We start from the raw sequence: 22903 nt of genomic DNA, 5'->3' as shown, positions 1-22903 counted from the left end.
TGCTACAAGTGGAACAGGGAACAGGAGAAGACCGGATGAGGTTGCTGGCTCTACGGAAAGCCAGGACACAGGAAGGAGGATTGTTGCTCATGGAAGAAGGAACATGAACAAAGCAGTGCAAGGAACTCTCCTACTGTAACAAACAAGTATTGAACATGTGGTGAGGTGGGACACTTCAGCTATGATTGTCCAAGTGAGGACAGCAAGAAGAAGACTGCAGAAGACGAGAAGGATGAAGGTAAATTAGTAAAGGATGGTGATAAGGGGCAACAACCAGCCAGTTTTTCGCAAGAACCTGCACCACTGAGGAAATGCAAGAGAACCTTGATTGATAGTGTCCAAGAAGACGGAAGAACAAACGGCAAGCAGTGTAGTAGGAAGGGGAATCTTAGCAAGAAATGCCGCCATACCATAGTGACAGGGCCAGCATCAGATGAAGAAGACCTGAAGAGATTGCAGATGGAGGATGCAGATTTACAACTAGTGCTATAATGGCTGCAGCGGAGTACAGTGTGAACAGCTTGGGAAGAGGTTTCCAGGTTCAGCCCTGCAACCAAGAGCTACTGCAGTCAGTGGGACCTTCTTCGTTTGAACCACGGACTACTGCAATGTCAATGGGAGACACCCGATGGCCTCAGCAAGCATTGGCAACTAATGGTTCCAAAGAAAATGAGGTCCGAGATCTTGGATGAGTACCATAATCAGATCAGCAGTGGGCGCCTGCAAGTGAAGAAAACTCTAAGTTGGCTGTGACAGAGATTCTACTGGACTGGAGTGCATCATTATGCTGAAGAGTGGTGTTGGGCCTGTGATACATGCTATGCCAAGAAGGGGCCCAAGAAACATGGATGTGCCCCTCTCTAGTTGTACCAAGTGGGTGCACTGATGGAAAGAATCATGATGGATGCTGCTGGACCTCTGCCACACAATGATAGAGGAAATTGGTGTATGTGTTTCACCATAGACTACTTCATAAAGTGGCTAGAAACCTAAGCCATCCCCAATCAAGAGGCTGCGACTGTTGCTCAGATGATTGTTGACTAGTTTTTCTGTTGTTTTGGGATGCCACAAGAGCTACATTCAGTCCAGGGTAGAAACTTCGAGTCTGCTGTGTTCTGTGAGTGCTGCAAGTTACTGGGGATCAAGAAGACCAGGGCGACCCCATTAAGGCCATGGTCAGATGGGATGGTGGAGAAATTCAACTGGACCCTGGGACTAGAGTTGGCCAAGTATTGTGTAGAGGGACAAACAGAATGGGACCGGAAATTACCTGCATTGTTGATGGCATATCGGTCTGCATCCCATGAGTCTACTGGCTACACTCCTGCAAAACTGATGTTGGGCCATGAGTTACACTTACGCGTTGACTTATTAATGGGAAGATCACCTGGTGAAAAGCTGCCTACAGACACCTCCAGCTATGCGAAGCACCTTCAGGAAAGACTGGCTGAGGTACCTCCTCAGGTGCAAGAAGCTCTAATGGTTTCGGTCAAAGTGCTGAAGTGCAAGTATGATGCCATGGCAAGTGAGGTGAGCGAGCTTCAAGAATGGTGAACAAGTCTGGTTGTACAATCCTCAGCGAAAGAAGGGACAGCCACAGAAGCTTCAGAGCCCATGGGATGAGCCTTACACTGTGTTGGACTGCCTGTCAGATGTAACGTACCGGATTTTGGGAGGCAGGAAATCCCGCCCAAAGGTGGTACATGTGAATCATCTGTGGCAGTACCATGGGCCAGGACAGTACAGCTGGGACATCTCTGAAGAATTGTGCTATCCCGCAGCTAAGGATGTTGAGAGGGACCTAAGAGTTGAAGTGCAAGCAGATGGTGATAGTTTCCCATGAGAAGACATGCGTCAGGAAGAGAGACAAGACATTCCGGGAGGAGTGGACTATGTGAAGGACCAAGGACGTCATCAGAAGCGGCATAGAAGACATGATAAGTTGAAAGATTATTTTGTGTATAATTAAATGTTTGGTCTGGATTAAGGATTATGTTTTTATATATTTTGTAGCTTTGTCAGGACGTGTTGGAGTTTGTGCTGAATTCTTCCCACCAAGTGGAGCTTCCGTGCATGCCACTGGCCTGCACATGGGACTTGGCGGGCAGTATGACTCAGGCTGCCCTAGAGAGAGGATGTGCCCTTGCCTGTACTTGTTAGAATAAATCTCAAGCTGGCCTCCTGTTTCCATCTCCTTCCTGTTTCTCACCCTAACATGGCACAGTGGAGTTCTATGGGTGACCCATGGGCGGCGCCATCGGTGCTCAAACAGCCGAACCCAGAGACTTCAAAAGACTGGTTCTGCCACATGGTGCCAGGAAACCAAGTACACAACATGTACAATGTGCCTCCACCCTTGCTACAACCTCCAGGAATGGGAACAGTCTACCAGCCAGTGTACGTAACCCTGCATCTGGAGGCATAGGCCCAGTGACGAGTGCTGGCACCACCTACGGCTCCCAGTAAGGCTACTATGGGAATGTTGTCATCCCAGTTCGAGGCATGGGCCCTCGGCAAGGTTGAAGGTGGGTCCCACCCTTAGCCGCAGGTTACATGAGATGCTGTGTGATCCTGAAGTGCAGCAATGCATAGACACATGTGTGGCCTAGCACAGATTTGTGGCCATCAGCGTTGTAAGGAGTGTGGTGGTGGTCCCCAGGTGCACTGTGGGAGCATGGTCAGACTTCACATAGGCCTACACACAGGAGCCCAATGACAGTGACGTTCACGTGGTAAAATGTAGAGGCAAGGCAGCAGAGTGTGATTTGAAGTGCCCCTAGTGTTCCATAAATCTTGACAATTTCATGCTATCAGAAAAGCTTGTGATGGGGCTGCGCAAACTCAGCATGAAAACAGATGTGCTGCGGTGACTTCCATTGTTGTGATCAGTGGAAGAATCAGAAATGCCTGTGAAGTGTTCAAATCGGTGGAGAAAACGGCAGGAGTGCACGGCCATAGTGGTGTGGCAGGTACTTGAGTGAGTGATGAGGAGGTGTTCTGGTGTCAACATCTTTTTCCATATGTAGTTGTAGTATCACACATTTTACATAATAATTTTTAAAGCTGTTTAGTCATAATTAACAGTGTGTAATGAAGTGTGAATGATGAACAACCAAATATCATTTCACTGTTAGCTGTGGTATAGGAAGAAGGTGGATGGCAGACCACAAGGGCCACCCTGTTTCAATTATAAAAAGAAGGTTAGGAGAAGTGAAAAGATATATGAATAGTGCGTAAGTGTAAAGTCCTGGGGAACCATTTATTATGTTGGTATATGTGAATGTACCTAATACCATTTAATAGAGGTGTATAATGTGCTAGCAGAGTTGTCATTTATCTCTACTTTTTGCATAAGCCCAGAGTATATGTAATGCTCGGCACCTCACTTTTTAGCTGACCTCAGCACCGCGCCCTTGTCCGCTCAGTGACTGTACAGCGTCAGAGGCCGTTTTACAGTTATAAAGGGAGGTGGTGTCGCTCCTACATATCTCTCGGGTCGCAGTTATATTATTCTGTACCCAATAAAGAGAGATTTAATCTGCTCATTTCTGTCACCTTACGCTACCACTTAATAACAGACCAGCTTCCACCTTCTCGTGGCAGAGGACCTTTGGTGGGAAGTGTCGGGCAGTGACGGCGAGTGGCTGACGTGTACTACAGACAGTGTCGTCGATCCAACACGGTGGTCTAGTTATACTATACAGCAGAACACTTAATATGTAGTCAACTGCTACTCCATAACGGCTACATTTTATTGGTGCTAGCGGTGGCACGATATTTAGTGCTAGCCGTGTACTGATACATTAAATTGGTGGCCAGCAGTGCAACGATACATTTTATTGGTGCTAGCGGTGGCACGATATTTAGTGCTAGCCGTGTACCGATACATTAAATTGGTGTTCAGTGCTGGGATACGATACGTGCTAAAGGGATTTATGCTGTGAACCAGTAACCCTTGCAATCGCTCGTTCCTGAAGGTGAAACAGAAAATCTTACTCAACTGTTGTAAGGGGACTAATTACCAGTGAGTTAAGTGGAGCAGATAAACTGGAGTGGTACATATTAATTCCTCCCATTATTCTGCCAGTGCGAGATTCCTATCTTAAGCACAAACTGGCAGTTATCTCGCCCTGTGGTGTGCGAGATATCTCCATCTTCAAACGCAAACTGGCAAGAATCTCGCTCTCGTGTGCAAGAGGCGAGATAAGGGGAGTTCAAGCCAGTGCGGTGAGGAGTGGATCAGCTAGCGACTTCTAGCAACTGGCGCGGACGGCCGAACCGAGCCGAGGGAGACCGAAAGCGGCGGGCCTGGCGTGACGCAGGGCGAACCACTCACTTGCTAACTCCCACAGCGAGCGGGCTGTCGTGTATGGTTGGAGGAGTCTGGTGGAGTGTGGAACGTGGAATGTGGAACATCATCCTGGACTTTCACATCTAGGTAGTGTCCATGCATAGCAATCCACACACACACACACTTGAATCAACACACGTTAGTTAGTTGATGAGTAGAAATAAAGGTTTCTCAGAATTCCCTTGAAATAAATATACTTTCTGTGTATTTTATATGTGTCCCGTTCTGTCACTTACCATAACTATCCTTTTTATGTCAGTTTATCTTCCTGTATATGGGAGGGGAATTACTGACAAGGTTAGATGGATACAGTGAAGTGGGGACGTAGAATTAGGGAAATAGAGATAAGCCAACCACTAGACTCAGCATTTTTTCCATGCTCATATTCATGCGAAACAGTACTTTTACTTTCCTGAGACAGAGGATGTAACTGTGATTTGTGCCTCGCAGAATCATTCCTTACAGTAAAGGGGTACTATATTGCACCTGAGTTTTGTGAGTTACACAGTAAAGAGATAGCAGTTCTGCCTAGCAAGCATCATCTAGCTTTGACAGTGAACTTCTCATCCCAGTTACGACCCTTTTTACCTTCATTCAATGTTACTTCCTTTAATGTGAACAGGCTGTCTCATGTATTAAAAGAGCTTACCTTCCTCTCCCACCTGAACAGGACTGATTTAGAGCCTTATGTACTGTCCTATCTTCCTTCATACCTTTCTCCTTCCTATTTTGATCCTGGCGTTGGTCTTCTACTTATTGTGGTCTTGTCCTGTGTTTGTGGTTTAGGCTACTATTGAAGGCGCCAGTTAAGGAACCCACTGATACCACGGATTGCAAGTGGATGTTCCTGAATAGTTAGCTACCCTACACTATGGTTAGGTTACACGGTAGTTAGGACAACAATGTCGACGAGGACGTCAATGGTGTGGCCGAGCGATGTTCTGGTGTCAACATCTTTTTCCATATGAAGTTGTAGTATCACACATTTTACATAATAATTTTTAAAGCTGTTTAGTCATAATTAACAGTGTGTAATGAAGTGTGAATGATGAACAACCAAATATCATTTCACTGTTAGCTGTGGTATAGGAAGAAGGTGGATGGCAGACCACAAGGGCCACCCTGTTTCAATTATAAAAAGAAGGTTAGGAGAAGTGAAAAGATATATGAATAGTGCGTAAGTGTAAAGTCCTGGGGAACCATTTATTATGTTGGTATATGTGAATGTACCTAATACCATTTAATAGAGGTGTATAATGTGCTAGTAGAGTTGTCATTTATCTCTACTTTTTGCATAAGCCCAGAGTATATGTAATGCTCGGCACCTCACTTTTTAGCTGACCTCAGCACCGCGCCCTTGTCCGCTCGGTGACTGTACAGTGTCAGAGGCCGTTTTACAGTTTTAAAGGGAGGTGGTGTCGCTCCTACATATCTCTCGGGTCGCAGTTATATTATTCTGTACCCAATAAAGAGAGATTTAATCTGCTCATTTCTGTCACCTTACGCTACCACTTAATAACAGACCAGCTTCCACCTTCTCGTGGCAGAGGACCTTTGGTGGGAAGTGTCGGGCAGTGACGGCGAGTGGCTGACGTGTACTACAGACAGTGTCGTCGATCCAACACGGTGGTCTAGTTATACTATACAGCAGAACACTTAATATGTAGTCAACTGCTACTCCATAACGGCTACATTTTATTGGTGCTAGCGGTGGCACGATATTTAGTGCTAGCCGTGTACCGATACATTAAATTGGTGGCCAGCAGTGCGACGATACATTTTATTGGTGCTAGCGGTGGCACGATATTTAGTGCTAGCCGTGTACCGATACAGAGGAAATGGAAGTGGCTGGTGACATTCAGGTGTGGCAGGCTGGTGAAGGGCCACCCCAGCCTCGTGCCCCTCCCCTACCAGGAAAGGGCTACCGGAGATGAAACAGCAGCAAGTGTAGGAGGGAGTGCTGGTGCCCTGCTGTCAAGGCTACCTGCCCCAGATGTGGGAGGGTCAGCAACTTCAAGTAAGTGTGTAGGTCACCAAAGCAGCCCAGTCCCGCCGAGACCACTGGCAGCATCGTGGTAGCCAATGCTAAGGCATCAGTGTGCCTCAGGGTGGAAGTGAAGTTGATGACCCAACCACTGCATGCAAGGTGATGGCGGTAGCCAACATGGCCGCACACGTATGCATAGCGGTACGTTACCTCATGAGGGGCCTCAGGCTGATCCCGTGAAACCTACAGAGACCTACCATGAGTATTAATCACCTTGCAGGTGGAAGCATACACAATGTGGGCTGCAAGGAATGCAGCTTCAGTGTGGGCGAAAGGTCTGATAGGGTGAACCTTTACTTCCCTGATGGGGTGTAATGGCTGTATCTGTTGCTGCAGACATTCAAAGCGATGGGCATGGTGCCACATGGCTTCCCTAACATGCCTGCAATTGTAGGGGCTGTTGAACAGGTGGAAGAGCTTCCAATCCCAGCCCAGCCCGATATTCCCCCATACACTGTGATGGAAGAAAATGTGAACCTATTTGAAAAAGTGGTTCCTGGAGCACTTCAGGCACACGACATTCACAGTGAACCGCGCCCCCGTGCCGGAGATGAAGAGGCCAGCCCTCCACATCCACTTGCGCTCCTGTTCAAACCCTGCACAGTGCACATGCTAGCGTCCGTCCTCCACCACTACTACGAAGAACTTCGCCAGCAGCTGGAAGAGGACATAATGCAGGGTATCAATGAGCCTATTCCAGCTGGAGAACCCACGGAGTGGTGTTTTCGTATGGTGGTGGTCCCAAAGAAGGACGGGTGGCCACGCAGAACAGTGGACCATCAGCGAATGAACCAGACAAGCCAGCAGAAGACCCCCCCCACCCCCTCCATTCGACGCAATCAGCAGCGTGCTGAAGCACACATTCAAAACAGTAGTGGATGCTTATTCAGGATACCACCAGGTCCCCCTGGATGAGGAAAGCAAGAAACTAACCACCTTCATCACCCCACTGGACCGCTTCCATTACCAGTGCACACCTGTGGGCCACTGTGCAGGGCAGAATGCTTTTACCAAGTGCTTCGATGATGCAACAGCAGAGATCCCCAGGAAACTGAAATATGTTGAAGACATGCTCCTGCATGACAGTAACATCGCTGATGCTTTCTGGTACACATACCAGTTCCTGGTGGCACCATTACTCACCGTTGCACCACTCATGGAGCCCTTCAGAGAATTACTGAAAAAACCATCAGGGAAAGTGATTTACTGGAACGGCCAACTCCAATCCATCTTCGAGTTGACAGAGGAGGCTATAGGCAAGCTTGCGGCGGAGGGCCTCCAGTATTATGATGCCACACAGCCCACAGCAGTGTTCACTGACTTCAGCAGGCTTGACATCGGTTTCGTTGTCATGCAGCACTACTGTCAGTGTGTGTCTCAAGAGATCCCCCTGTGCTGCAAGGGCAGCTGGAAACTGGCTCTGTGTGGCAGCCAGTGTCTAACATCAGCCGAGAAGAACTACTCAGCATTGGAGGGATAGGCCCTTGCCATCGCATGATGCCTGAAAATGACGTGCCTGTTCCTGCTGGGATGTCTGGACCTAACCTTCATCACAGACCACCGTGCACTCACCAAGATCTTCAAGGATAAAGAGCTGAAAGATGTCAGCAACCCCCGCATACTCAACCTTAAGAAGACACTGATGTACTCATTTTGCATAAAGTACCTGAAGGGGGAGGCAAACCGCACAGCAGACACACTCTCAAGATAACCGCTGCTATGGGGCAGACCAGACGAGACAGACCTGGCGGAAGATGAGGTTATGTGCCATGGTTGCGGCAGTGATGGCCTGTGCCCTAGAAGTCAAAGAAGGTGCCATCATGGACCTGCGTCAAGTGGAAGAGGAAGCACACCAGGACGAGGACTACAGGTTCCTCTATGAATGCGTGAGCACTTGGGACTGGGCCGACCAGAAGGAAGAAGAGCCGATAGCACTCCGCCCATACTACAGGATGGGGAGGCACTTGTCATGCCAGGGGAACACTGTCATGTACACCAGGAACGAGGGGCACCTGCAATTTGTAATTCTCACAGCCCTTCACCACACGGTCCTGGCCAAGATCGACTCAGGTCACTAGGGCAGGGACTCCATGTTCAGCTGTGCCAGGCAATGCATGTACTGGCCTGGCATAGATGCTGAGGTGAAGCAGAAGAGGAAGCACTGTCAAGTATGCAAAATCAATGTCCCAGCACAACCCATGGAAAACTTGCTGCCCACACCCCCGCTGGAGTACCCCTTCCAGCAAACAGTGGCTGACCTATTCTAACTGGAGGGGGAAGAGTACAATGCTTATGGATACAGGTTAACTGGCTGGATGGAGTGGAGCATCTGCCCATGGGCACAGCCAGCTCATGGATTATAACGGCCTTTCGTCAGTAGTTCAAAAAGGTCGGTATCCTGGAGGTCCTGTCTTGTGACGGGGGTATGAACCTCATAAGTGGGGAAATGAGGGCATTCGTATCTGCATGGCATGTGCAGTTGAGGGTGTCATTGGCCCATTACCCATAGTCTAATGGCCGAGCAGAGGTCACAATCAAATCCGCCAAGAGGCTGCTGAGGAACAGTACTTGTCCGGGAGGCTCCCTGGACTTGGATGCAGTCACCGAGGCCATATTGAAGTACCTCAACACCCCGCTACTCAACACTGATGTGTCCCCAGCCTAGCTGCTGATGGGACGTCGGCTGAGGAACTCCCTACCCGCTGCCAAAGAACACTACAGGATCAGCAGGCGGTGGGCGGGGATGCTGAGAAGCAGGGAACGGGCCACGATCCACACTGGGGATGCAGCAGCCACGAAATTCGACCAGACAGCACACAACCTTGCCCCTCTCAACCCAAGCCAGTGGGTGCACCTAAAGAACCAGGAGATGGGGCGGTGGGACTGTGTAGGGGTTATTGTTGACACACCAGCCCCAAGGCAATACCTTGTGAGACTGGACGGCAGTGGGCGAACCTCCCTCAGGAATCGCTGCCACCTATGCCCCTAGGAGGAGACAGGGGAACAGACACCCACCATGCACGTTGAAGGTGGTCCCCATGTAATGGGGTGTATAAAAGCCCACGTTGCTTAGAGGCAAAGTGGGGATCCTCTCTTTGGCTCAGTGGTACCGTGCGCATGTATGAGGTGTGAGGGCCTGAGTTCAAATCCCGGCCAGACCACTGTGATTAATTTGCTAAGTTTCAGTTTGGGTCATTTACATTGGTTGGCAGCGGTGTGGGATGTGAGGCGAGTGCCTTGAGGGCAATGATGTTGTTTTACAGCCTTACATCTCGGGGGTGAGCTGTCTGCGTGGTTCATGGGCTCCCCCATTGGTGGCCTCCAGTGTGCTACGCTACCACGTGTGATCAAAACTGACCAAATTAATCACTAGGGGGAGAAAAGAGTGATGTAATGGGGTGTATAAAAGCCCACGTTGATTAGAGACAAAGTGGGGATCCTCTCTTTGGCTCAGTGGTAACGTGTGCTCATTGAGGTGCGAGAGCCCGAGTTCAAATCCTAGCCAGACCACTGTGATTAATTTGTTAAGTTTCAGTTCGGGCCCTTACACCCTCCCCTGGAGAGACCGCAGCACGCCAGGTGCACCCCAAGACACCTAGAAAACTATGTACCATGACATTGCAGTGTTTTGTATCCCTAGGCATGTTAAGGTGTTTTGTAATATGTATAACCTTGTTGCACTTGTACTGTACCATGATACCAGAGCAATGGTTGCTCCAGCGTATGTAACTGAATTCCTTATTGCTGTAGCAATTGTGCCATTCTCAAGTCAGCATATATGTAACATGTAAACTTTGCTAACATTATGTCATCTAACACCAAGTCTTAAGTTATGGTGAGTGTCAGTATCTGCCCAATGTTTTGTTATTGCAGTGACCTACTTCCTCCTTGACCAATGTGCTTTGTATTAATACTGCAGGAAGTGGGGAATTCACTGCACTGGAGAGGGGGTGTTGGAGTTTGTGCTTGTGCAGGAACCCTTCCCACCAAGCGGAGTTCCTGCATGCACCACCGGCCCTCACCTGGGGCTTAGCAAACAGTCTGACTCAGGCCGTCCTAGAGAGAGGAAGTGCCCTTGCCTGTATGGATTAATATAAATCTCAAGCTGGCCTCGCTGTTTCAATCTCCCTCCTGGTTCCCACCCCAACAGGACGACAGAAGGATTAGGGAGGGGGTAGTGTTGATAAGCGGGATTTGCTAGTCATGTAGTGCTGAAGTATTCCTGATGATTCTTGTAGTTCGGTTACGTGTCAGAGTTGCCAGTTAGTTTGCTGTTTGTGAGTGTAGTTATTTTGTAAGTTGTACATTAATTTTTGTGTAATTTTTTCCATAATGTTTTATTTATGTGATTATTTATGTACTTTTATCTCAGTTTGTATGCTAAATAATTTAGAGTGTATGCGGTGTAAGAACACTCTGGCATGTTTTGGATGTCTGAGTTGGTAACTGTAGGTGCTAGAGTAAACTAGAAGTTTCGAGAGTAATGCAAGGCTATGTAAGGATGAAGAAGGGACTAGAGCAGTTTTAAATCAGTTGCAGTTCAGTTTGAGTGTAGTTCGATGTCAGTACAGTGCAGTTAATGAAGAGTGTATATCTCCGGCACTTGTGAAAAAGGTGAAAAGAAGTTGGGAAGCATTAAGTGTAATTATTTGGAAAATAAAGACAGTAAACATAAGAAGCCCGTGTTTATTTGCAACGCCTCAGCTGATCTCGTTTGTGCACACCGAAAGGCTGACCATAAGAAGAACAGCTGGCTGAGAAACGTCCTTTCTATGCTGAACTACTGCTGTTGGAGCCTCTGGCAGTGTGGGACGGGGACATAACAATACCTTAGTTTTATGAACAAATTTTAGTGCCACTTTAATGTATTTACTCCTAGTAATAATTTAATACTGTTGAGAAGCAGGATTTGCTGGACAGGTAGCACTGGAAGGTTCTCAAAAATTCTTGTAGTTCGGTTACGAGTCAGAGTTCCCAGTTAGCCTGCTATTTGTGTGCGGAGATATTTTGTTGGTTGCACTTTAATATTATTATTGTGCTTCTTTTCTCTATAATCTTTTATTTATGTGATTCTTTGTTAAACTATGTAATTTTATCTCTGTATGCTAAATAATTTAGTCTGTTGTATGCAGTATAAGAAACCTCTGGATATTTTGGATGTCTCCGAGTTGGTAACTGTTGCTTCTCCGAGAACGTAGTAGATCATTCTAGTTTAAAATAAGGATGGGGAAGGGACTAGAGGAGCTCTCAGTTTAGTTTGAGTTCAGTTCAGTGACAGCAGTGTCAGTGTTAGATTGTATAGCTCCGGTACATGTGGCAACAGTGAAGTGTAGTTGGCATGCATTAAGTGTAATTATTTGATAAATAAAAACAACGAACGTGAGAAGCCCGTGTTTATTTACGACGCCTGAGCTGGTTTTGTGTACAGTACAATGAAAGGCAGACCCTGCAAAGAACGACTCACTGGGTGACGTCCTTCCTATACTGAATTGCTGTTGTTGAAGCCTGTGGCAGTGTGGAACAGGGACGTAACAAGTGATGTCTGTGGTTGGGACAGAAACTGTGGAGTGAGTCTAATCTGACATGGAAGCAGGTGTATAGACGAGAAGCCAGGCTAGGCAGGACGAGGTGTCAATAGCTGCAATGATGAAGTTTCTGCAAGCACAAAGTGAACAACTACCAGCACAAACTGAACGGCAGAGAGAACTCAGTGAACAACTACAAGCACAGAATAAAGGGCAGAAAAGACTCAGTGAACAAATACAAGCACAAAGTGTACAGTTACAAGCACAGAATGAAGGACAGAAAGGAATAAAAGAACAATTGCAATCACAGAGTGGACAGCCAGAGGCAAATGAACAGAAAGAATGATATGAACAGCTTCGAGAGGCATTACAGGAGCAACAGAGGGAATTACAAGTGATAATGCAAGGACAGCTAGATGCTTTCGTAAGGGAAATGAAGGAAGAACAGCAACAGTTTAAGGAGGAAGTAGATGCCAAGCTAGAGCAACAAAAATATGTGGCAAGTAATAATGTCATGGCGTGCAAACAGCACGTAGACAACCAGCTGAAAGTTAGTGAGGGAGTTGTGATGGAGTGCAGACAGCATACTGACGATCAGTTAAAGATAACTGGTGAGAGAATTGAGGCTGTAGAAAAAAATTGCACTGCTGAGCCTGAGATTAGTGGACGGAGTAATGTACAGGGAGGTTATGAAAAATATGGATAGTGTATGGTTAATCTTGACGAATCCCAAGCATCTAAAGGTAGCAGTATAGGTTTGAATAATCAGAATGTAGCAGTTCTGAGTCCTTGACTTAATTATAATCCCCCAATTTTTTGGCCCCAATTCGGTGAAGTTCATGGTTATAGGCTAATGGGGGTCCAATTAAAAGGAAAGCTCAGGATTATGGCAAAGTATCTTGGGAAACTTACTGTGTGTAGTTTGGGTTACTTGCTGATCAGAATGATTGGGATGACAGGCAGAGGGCCGTGCAGCTTGTTACTAGCCTTCAAGGTGCCGCAATGGAGTTTCTGGGCCAGATGTCAGTGGAGGAAAGGAACAGTTATCAGTCCTTAGTAGAAGTGCTAGAGCACACACATGAGACCATGTACCAGACTGAGGTTTACTAAGCAAGATTCTGGAGTCGCGTACGGGCTCGAGGCGAATCGCTACGGCAGCTTGCTCATGACCTGGAGAGTATGGCACACAAGGTGTACCCTGGAGCAGCACCTAACCTGTTGGCTATCCGTCTGAGGGATCAGTTCGTCGATGCTATTGGTAGTGCAGAGCTGAAAATGCAAGTTATGCAGGCACAACCAAGAAGCATGCGAGAAGTACTAGCCACGGCTCTAGAGTTCGAGTCCTACGTCAGGTCCAGTACGTTCACTTTTCAGGGAGGTCGTAGTGCGGGAAGCAAGGCAAGATAGGGACAGGTACCGTGGAGCAGAAAAATCTGAAGGAAGTTGCTAGTACTGTGAAGAGCCAGGACACAGGAAAGGGGACTGCGACAAGTGGAAGAGGGAATAGGAGAAGACTGGAGGAGGTTGCTGATTCTGCAGGAAGCCAGGACACAAGGAGGAGGATTGTTACAAATGGAAGAAGGAACAAGAACAGAGCAGTGCAGGGAAATCTAAAATTGTTACAAAAAGGTGTTGGACATGTGGTGAGGTGGGACACGTCAGTTCTGAGTGTCCAAAGAAGAAAATTGAGGATAAGAAGAATGCTTCAGAAGACCAGAATGAATTTGGAAACTAGTGGAGGCTGGTATTAATGGGCGACCACCAGCCGGCTTTTCCCAAGTAACCCCCACCACTGAGAAAATGCAAGAAAAATACAATTGACAGTGTGCAAATAGACGAAGGAATAGATGGCAAGAAGTGTAACCAGTACCTGGTAATTGATTCAGCCTCAGAGCAGACTTTTGTGGGGCTTGATGTGTTACATCATCCTTATCTGCCTGAGTCATCAGAGTGTGGCATAACTGGGCACTGCAAAGAACTGAGGAGACCACTGGGTGTCCAGATTGAAGTCATAGGGCAAAAGGCCACGCTTCCAGTGTACATAGCCGAGATGGAGGATCCTTGCCTTCTTGTTCTGGACTATCTGATATCCATGTGATGTGAGCTGGTCTTCTGCTCCATGAAGCAGAAGGTTCGAGGAAAGTCGGTTCCCGTCATGACAGAGATGTACCAGTTCTGGTGACAAAGTGAGGGCACTCCACTCTACAGTGGTACCCCCAAGAGCAGAACTATTGCTCCACTGCAAGATGAGTAGATGATTGACTCTTTTGACACTTGTCTAGGGGTAGTGGAGCCTGAGATGCGGTGCAAGATGAAGGTCAAAGTGATGATGGGAAGAACTTTGGTGGAAATAGGTGCAGGTGAAATGCCGGTTGTGGTGACCAATTTCTCACTTGAACCACAGAAGAAAGGCTATATGAGGGACTGTGCCAGGCGGTGGACCCTAAGTGGCATCAAAGGAAGGTCTGTAAAAGGAGTGTAGTGAAAGAAGATGGGAATCTGCCAGACCACTTACAAGACCTATTTTCAAGGAGTTACGGTGCCTGGATGACTCACAAGTGCTGCGGTTAAGGCAACTGCTGGTGAAGTCTGCTGATATCTTTTCCACATGAGACCTAGACTTGGGATGCACAGATCTGGTAAAGCATTGTATTAGAACCGGGGATCACCACCTGATTAAACAGCAGATTTGGAGGATGGCACCAGCCCAGCGGCAAGAAATGGAGAAGGTGATGGAGAATCTCCAAAGTCAAGGAGTGACAGAAAAGTCCAGCAGTCCTTCAGCATCAGCAGTTGTTTTGGTAAGGATGAAAGACGGCTCTGTATGGTGCTGTGTGGATGAACGAGCATTGAATGAAGTGACAGTGAAGGATGTGTACCCCTTGCCAAGAACTGATGACACTATGGAATGCTCTGTCTGGTGCCAAGTGGTTCTCCACCTGACATGATAGCAGGACATCATCAGGTCAAGGTTATAGAAAAGGACAAGGAGAAAACAGCCTTTTCATACGGACGGGGTTTATGGCAAAATGAAGCCCTGTCATCCATGTAATGCCCTGGCTACTTTCGAGTGTCTCATGGATTGAGTACTGGAATGCCAGCCTAGGCAGACAGCTCCCATTTATCTTGACGATGTAATTGTGTTTGGACGGACTTTCGACCGTGAATTGGAGAGGCTGTTTGCGGTGTTCAACAGGATCCTAGCAGCACACCTCAAGCTGAACCCCAAGAAGTGCTACTTGCTACAGAAGGAAGTGAAGTGCCTGGGACACACTGTAGGTCATGGCGGCGTCCGTACTGATCCAGTGAAGGTAGCAGCTGTGAAAAACTGGCTGGTTCCAAATTGTGTCAAGGAACTATGGAGTTTACTGGGCTTGTGTACCTACTATTGGCGTTTTGTTAATGACTTCACAACGACAGCTGCAACTCTCCACAAGCTGTTGAAGAGGCAGAAGTTTATGTGGACTGCAGTGACTCAAAAGTCCTTTGATGAAGTCGAGCATGTATTGGGAGGCTCTCCAGTGTTGCCGTACCCAGATCAGAGTCAGCCATTTATCTTGGACTGTGACGATAGTGACCAAGGTATTTGTGGAGTCCTGTCACAGAAGAAGGATGGCGGAGTATGTGGTAGCGTATTACAAGTGGAAGCCAAACCCACCAGAACGGAACTACTGTGTGACCCATGAGGAGCACTTGGCAGTGATGAAGAGCCTTGACTTCTTCCATCCCTACTTGTATGGGTCCTACTTCATCAACACAGACCATGTGGCACTGAAGTGGCTGAAGACATTAAAGAATCAGGAAGGACAAATGGGACTGTGGCTTGAGAAGCTGGACCAGCACAACTATGAGGTGCAGCACACTCCTGGACGGGTACATGGCAATGCTGACAGCCTGAGTCGTCGGCCTTGTGACCCAGAGTGCCGGCAGTGTAGTAAAAAAAGAAGATTGTAGCAAGAAATGCAGCTGTACTGCAGTGATAGGGCCAGCGTCAAATGAAGAAGACCTGAAGGGAATGCATATGGAGAATGCAGATTTACAGCCAGTGCTAGAGCGGCTGCAGTGGAGTACAGTGCAACCTTCTTGGGAAGAGGTTATAAGATTCAGCCCTGTGACCAGGGTTGTTATGATTTAAATCAAATGATTTAAATCAGAGTGAAAAAATCATGATTTAAATCAAAATTGATGCTTTAAATATAAACACAGTAAAAATGAAGAAGATAGAATGTGATGGATGTATATTGTACAGATACATCGAGTCTGCTTGGCCTGTACTCTTCCTGTACTGATCTTGATCAAGTCAGGCACAAGTGATTGCCTGTTGTTACAAGGCAAATATTAAAAAACAGAGGAAAAAAGGCTCTTTGATAATAATAAGTGTTCCGGTTAGGAAAGCCTTTAATGCATCATGTCTTTTCAAGTTGCATAGCAACTTTTGGGTAATAAATGTATGATACCAAAATATGATTTCATTTAACAATGATAAAGGCTTAGTACAAAAAAAAAACAAGCCTTCATAAAATTGAAAAAATAAAATCCAATTAAGTAAAACAATCAATTTAAATTTAAAAATCTGATTTAAATAAAATATTAAAGATTGAAATATATATATATATATATATATATATATATATATATATATATATATATATATATATATATATATATATATATATATATATATTGTTACATAGCCTATGATTTCATCATCCTTTGTGTAATTCTAACGTACAGTATGCTGCATGTTTGATCACGAGCGTGTTCTACCTCACTCCCCCCCTCCTCCCTTATAGTAGAGTAAGTCGTTCTTTCTGTTGTTCAGAGCAGGAGTGTCAACTCTTTGTCCCCTCTGGCTTCATTTGCGCGTCCTTCTTACAAGTTGTATCAAGCTCTGCCGGTCCCTATATAATGAGCTCAGTCTCTACATTAATTGCCACTTAGATCTACTCCCCATTTTGCTCACATCTCTGTCCTCCCCTGTACAGTTGTTATTATTGTGAGTGCTCAGGAAGTCTCCAGCCATCTAGCAGCTGTGTAATTTGAGTATGAGTGTTATTGCATTTTTCTTGTACTGTATAGCATGGGGTGTTAATTCGTAGCCCTAGTGAGGTTTTTGTGATTAATGTAAAGTTTTACTGTCAGCCAAGTGGTAATAATATTTTGTATCTGTAATAATATATCTTGCATTCACTGAGTATTATTTGGTTTTCTCATTTTATCAGGGCTGACTTAGATAAATTTACTCTTGCTAATTTCGTGTTAATAGAGGCTATTGCAGTTAACCATATATTTAACCTGTTTTTTGCCATTACATTATCCTTATGAGTCCTGAATGTTTTGTTGTTAGTTTGAGCATTAAACTTTAACTTGTAATTTTACCTAACTCTTTTGTTTTGAACCTGGAACTTTACGGGACAGTAGTGACTCTTAGTATTCTCACTTAAAGTGTACATTATCTTTCTCTGTTCCGTAACATAAATTTGGCGACCTCTTATCAGGATATTCAGGATATTATCATAAGGATATTGCTTGATATTTTGTGACTGTGAATTATTCTTGATGTCTACTATTACTACGCTTGATGAAGCCAAAGATTTTTTGTCAAATGTGCAAACAGTGTGTGATGTAGAAAACAGAACAAAGAATGAACTTAAGCTTGTTGCTCAACAATTGGGAATTGCTGTTCGCTCTCATCATTCTAAAGATCAAATTGTTGACATGATTAATGAAAGCTTGTTTAATGTAACTTCTCCAAATGAGCAAACGCAGATTGAATTTGCTAAGTTACAGCTACCCTGCAGGAGGCTCGTACTAAGGAGGCTGAATTTCAGGCAAATGCTCGTATTCAGGAGGCACAGATACAGGCTCAGGCACAAATTGAACTTGCTAGGATTCAGGCAGACCATGAGTATCGCATGAAACAAGGTGGAACTGGATCATCTAGCTCTGATGATTTTGATGTGGCTAAAAATGTTAAACTTGTCCCTCCTTTTAATGAATCTGATTTAACAAAGTATTTTCAGTTGTTTGAGAGGGTAGCTACAGATTTTAATTGGCCCATAGAGTATTGGCCAGTTCTCCTTCAAACTGTTCTCACCAGTAAACCTCAAGTAACTTATGCATCTTTGCCTCAGGATCAATGTGATAATTATGATGGAGTTAAGAGCTTGATTCTTAAGGCCTATGAGCTTGTTCCTGAAGCCTATAGAGTAAAATTTAGGACAACTTATAAGCAAGATAAGCAATCCCATGTTGAGTATGCAAAAATCAAAGAAGATCTGTTAGAGCAGTGGTTAAATTCTAAGAATGTGGATTCTGATTTTGGTAAATTTAAGCAGATGATTTTGCTGGAGGACTTCAAAAGGTGTATTAATAATGATGTAAGCGTATATCTTGATGAGAAAAGAATAGATAATTTGTCTGATGCCACAGTTTTAGCTGATGAATATGTTCTCACTCACAAGAGATATTCTAGAGTAAAAAGGAAAGCTGAGAGTAATTACGTTGCCTCTACTCAGAGTACAGGTAACAGGAAAGAGAATAAAGATGATGTTTCTCAGGAAGTAAATACCAGCTTCACCTCTAGATTTCAGAAAAGTAAATGTACTTATTGTAGTAAGCTTGGTCATACTATGGAGAAATGTTTCAGGAGACAGCGTGATGTGAACAAAAAGGAGTCTTTAAATATTCAGTCAATTGGTCTAGTGTCCACCCTTGAGAGTTCCCAGAATTCTTTAACTGAGTTAACTGAACATGCTTTGAGGGGTAAATTAAATTCTCATAATGAAGCTCCTCTTTTGAGCAGTAACGTGGGTGACACTCTCAAGAGTTCATGTGCTAATTTCCTGTCTGATGGTTTTGTCAGTCCTCTGGACAGTAATGACAGGAAATCAGTTCAAATATATCGTGATACAGGTGCTTGCCAATCCCTTATGCTGACCAGTGTTCTAGGCTCTAATGTTAATTCCTCTGATGAAACTGTAATCTTACAAGGTGTAGGGAATAATTACTTCTCTGTCCCTCTGTGCAGAGTGAATTTAGAGTCTGGTTTTGTTAATGGTTCCGTTATGGTTGGGTTGGTTGAGACACTCCCAATGTCAGGTGTAACTTTCTTACTTGGAAATGATATTGGTGGAAGTCAAGTGTGTCCAGCTCCTCAGTTGTCCAGTGAGCCAGTGACTGCGGCCCAGGATTGTGATGTCTCTGATGTGTTCCCTGCATGTGCTGTCACTAGGGCTAAGTCTAAAGTTACTGGTGACTTAGAGGATAATGATGATGATGATGTTATCCTAGCTGACACTTTTCTTGCTAATTTGGACCACTCACTAGATGAGGCAGTACCGCGTAGTGTTAATAATTTGTCTCGTCAAGAGTTGGTTGAGTTGCAGGTTGCTGACCCTGAGTTGAAAGGTCTAGCTAACTCTGCTTGCAGTGAGGAAGAGTCAGCCGGTGCTTCTACTTGTTATTATATAAAGTCAGGAGTACTTATGAGGAAGTGGAGACCCCCAACAGCATCAGCCGACTGTGAATGGGAGGTTGTACATCAAGTTGTCATCCCTCGTGTTTGTAGGCAGGATATCATTAGAGTGGCTCATGATTCCAATTTGGCAGGACACCTTGGAATGAGGAAGACTGTGACACGCATTTTGAAACACTTCTACTGGCCAGGTATCTTCAGAGGTGTTTCTTGGTATTGTAAGTCTTGTCACACCTGTCAAGTTGTGGGGAAGTGTAATCAGACCGAAAAGGTTGCACCTCTAGTTCCCATTCCTCCTTTTGAGGCGCCATTCACCCGTGTGTTGGTGGATATTGTGGGCCCTCTTCCTAAGACTTCTTCAGGATTTTCTTATGTGTTGACCCTGATTGATATGGCTACTCGTTATCCTGAAGCCATTCCACTTAGAAATATCTCAGCAAAGAACGTGGTTAAGGAAATGCTAGTGTTCTTCACAAAGTTTGGTCTGCCCAAGGAGGTACAGTCAGACCAGGGAAGTAATTTCATGTCAAATGTTTTCAAGCAGTCTCTGAAAGAGTTGGGCATCACCCAGATCACGTCTTCAGCTTACCATCCCCAGACCCAAGGAGCGTTGGAGAGATATCATCAAACACTCAAATCGATGCTCAAGAAATACTGTTTGGAACATCAGAAAGACTGGGATAAAGGTCTTCCATTCATTGTATTTGCCGCAAGAGAATCTCCAAATGAATCACTGGGCTTCTCACCTTTTGAACTACTGTTTGGCCATGAAGTAAGAGGACCCCTTAAGTTACTCAAGGAATGCTGGCTGTCGGAGGAAGATGACGTCAACCTGCTGGAGTATGTGATGAAGTTCAAAGAACGGCTGTCCACTGCTTTACAGCTGGTGAGAGAGAATTTAGGAGCTGCTCAGGAGAAGATGAAGACTTGGTATGATAAGAAGTCCAGGTTACGCCACTTTCAGCCAGGAGATCAGGTTTTGATTCTGCTACCAGTGCATGGGCAACCTCTTCAAGCCAAGTTTAGTGGTCCTTATTTCGTGGAGAAGAAACTCAGTAATGTCAACTATCGACACACCAGATCGTAGAAAGAGCAAGCAACTTTGTCACATCAACGTGCTAAAGTTATATCACAGGCGGGACGAAAATAACCCAGTCTGTACTGTAGCTGTTCCACCCGAGTCTGCAAGTGAAGTTCTCCCATGCAGCATGAGCCTGAGTGATAGTTTGGGGAAGAATCCTGATATCATGAATGATCTCCAGACTAAGCTTTCTCATCTAGCTCCCGAGGAAAGGCAGGAGTTTTCGGCATTACTGCAGGAGTACCCGCAAGTGTTCCGTGCCACTCCAGGAAGAACCACTGTGTTGATGCATGATGTTGATGTTGGAGACGCAAAGCCAATTAAATTGCCTCCTTACCGTGTGAACCCAGTGAAAGTTCCTCTCATCCAGAAGGAGCTTGACAACCTGTTGGACCACAAGATGATTGAGCCCTGTCAGAGTGAGTGGAGTTCTCCTGTAACACTAGTCCCTAAGCCAGGTGGGTCACAGCGGCTTTGCATCGACTACAGACGTGTTAATCAGATAACCAAAACAGACAATTACCCTCTCCCTCGCGTGGAAGATTGCATAGACAAGATCGGAAAGGCTAGGTACATAAGTAAGTCTGATTCGTTAAAGGGATACTGGCAAGTACCTATGACTGAACGTGCTAGGGAGATCTCATGTTTTGTAACACTAGGAAAGACTTTTGCATGTTCTGTAATGCCATATGGTATGAAGAATGCACCAGCCACTTTTCAGAAGCTCATGAATGTTGTAACAGAGGGTTTGGCAGGGTGTGTTGTTTATATTGATGATGTATTAATCTTCAGTGACAACTGGAAAGATCACCTATGCCATGTCAGTAAATTTCTTGAGCGTTTGGTTCAGGCTAATCTTGTAGCTTAATTTATCAAAGTGTGAGTTTGGTCAAGCTAAAGTTCAGTACCTTGGGTACGTAATTGGTGATGGACATGTTGCACCACCAGCAGCTAAGGTTCAGGTTATAAGTGATCTTCCCAGACCTAACAGTAGGAAAGAGCTACAAAGATTTTTGGGAATGGTAGGTTATTACAGGAGATTTGTTCTTAACTTTTCAATTCTTGTATCACCACTTACAGACCTACTGAAAAAGGGAGTTAAATTTGTCTGGACCGATGACTGTGAATCCTCTTTCAGCAAACTTAAAGCTATCCTATTAAGTCAGCCAGTACTCACTACTCCAAATTTTGCTAAGCCTTTTAAGATGGCTGTTGACGCAAGTGATACAGGAGCTGGGGCTGTTTTGCTGCAAGAGGATGATCAGGGTATTGAACACCCTGTATCTTATTACAGTAAGAAGTTCACTCCACCTCAAAAGAACTACTCAACTATTGAGAAAGAGCTTTTGGCCTTGATTTTGGGTTTACAGCATTTTTCATTTTATTTGTGTTCTGGTTTTGACCCCATAGTCATTTATACCGATCATAACCCACTGAAATTCCTTAGTAAGTCTGAAGACAAAAATCAGAGATTGACAAGATGGAGTCTACTTCTTCAGGAGTATTCATTAGACATACAACATATCAAGGGGAAAGAAAATGTTATTGCAGATTGCTTATCTAGGCTTTAGACAGATTGTTTTAGAGTAATAAGAAATTTCCTTTGTAAATTTCTTTTCCTTTGTTGGGAGGTGTTACATAGCCTATGATTTCATCATCCTTTGTGTAATTCTAACGTACAGTATGCTGCATGTTTGATCACGAGCGTGTTCTACCTCACTCCCCCCCTCCTCCCTTATAGTAGAGTAAGTCGTTCTTTCTGTTGTTCAGAGCAGGAGTGTCAACTCTTTGTCCCCTCTGGCTTCATTTGCGCGTCCTTCTTACAAGTTGTATCAAGCTCTGCTGGCCCCTATATAATGAGCTCAGTCTCTACATTAATTGCCACTTAGATCTACTCCTCATTTTGCTCACATCTCTGTCCTCCCCTGTACAGTTGTTATTATTGTGAGTGCTCAGGAAGTCTCCAGCCATCTAGCAGCTGTGTAATTTAAGTATGAGTGTTATTGCATTTTTTTGTACTGTATAGCATGGGGTGTTATTTCGTAGCCCTAGTGAGGTTTTTGTGAATAATGTAAAGTTTTACTGTCAGCCAAGTGGTAATGATATTTTATATCTGTAAAAATATATCTTGCATTCACTGAGTATTATTTGGTTTTCTCATTTTATCAGGGCTGACTTAGATAAAATTACTCTTGCTAATTTCGTGTTAATAGAGGCTATTGCAGTTAACAATATATTTAACCTGTTTTTTGCCATTACATTATCATTATGAGTCCTGAATGTTTTGTTGTTAGTTTGAGCATTAAACTTTAACTCGTAATTTTACCTAACTCTTTTGTTTTGAATCTGGAACTTTACGGGACAGTAGTGATTTTTAGTATTCTCACTTAAAGTGTAGATTATCTTTCTCTGTTCCGTAACA

The sequence above is a fragment of the Coenobita brevimanus genome, chromosome 80, assembly GCF_032717465.1.
Source record: "Coenobita brevimanus isolate Jiangsu-jjx chromosome 80, ASM3271746v2, whole genome shotgun sequence".
In the NCBI taxonomy this organism is placed as follows: Eukaryota; Metazoa; Arthropoda; class Malacostraca; order Decapoda; family Coenobitidae; genus Coenobita; species Coenobita brevimanus.
This window is presented reverse-complemented; position numbering follows the sequence as displayed.